This window comes from Corapipo altera, unplaced genomic scaffold, assembly GCF_003945725.1.
Source record: "Corapipo altera isolate COAL_440 unplaced genomic scaffold, ASM394572v1 122, whole genome shotgun sequence".
NCBI lineage: Eukaryota > Metazoa > Chordata > Aves > Passeriformes > Pipridae > Corapipo > Corapipo altera.
Genome location: NW_020884961.1, coordinates 1,089,727 through 1,090,075, shown reverse-complemented (window position 1 = coordinate 1,090,075; position 349 = coordinate 1,089,727). Strand labels below are relative to the sequence as shown.

The 349-nt window shown below is 52.7% G+C and overlaps 1 protein-coding gene across 1 annotated transcript in view; it reads right to left on the bottom strand.

Moving 5' to 3' along the window:
* The window catches only part of LOC113957006 (protoheme IX farnesyltransferase, mitochondrial), a 103,898-nt gene that overhangs the window by 102,688 nt on the left and 861 nt on the right, over positions 1 to 349 (bottom strand). The window lies entirely within an intron of this gene.

Genomic DNA, 349 nt, shown 5'->3' with positions numbered 1-349 from the left:
CCATAGAGAGGGATATACACAGGGATCCCACACACAGGGATTCCCCCATATACGTAGGGATCCCCCTAGAGAAGGACACACACAGGGATCCCCCATAGAGGGACACACATAAATATCCCCCATAAAGAGGGACACACACAAGGGACCCCTGTACAAGACACATACAAGGATCCCTATATTGAAGGACACACACAGGGATCTCCCATACACAGGGATACAGACAGGGACCCCCATATAGGACACACACAGGGATTCCCCAAACAGAGAGATACCCACAGGGATACCCACAGGGACCTCCATACAGGACACACACAGGGATCCCCCATAGAGGGACGTGTACAGGGATCCC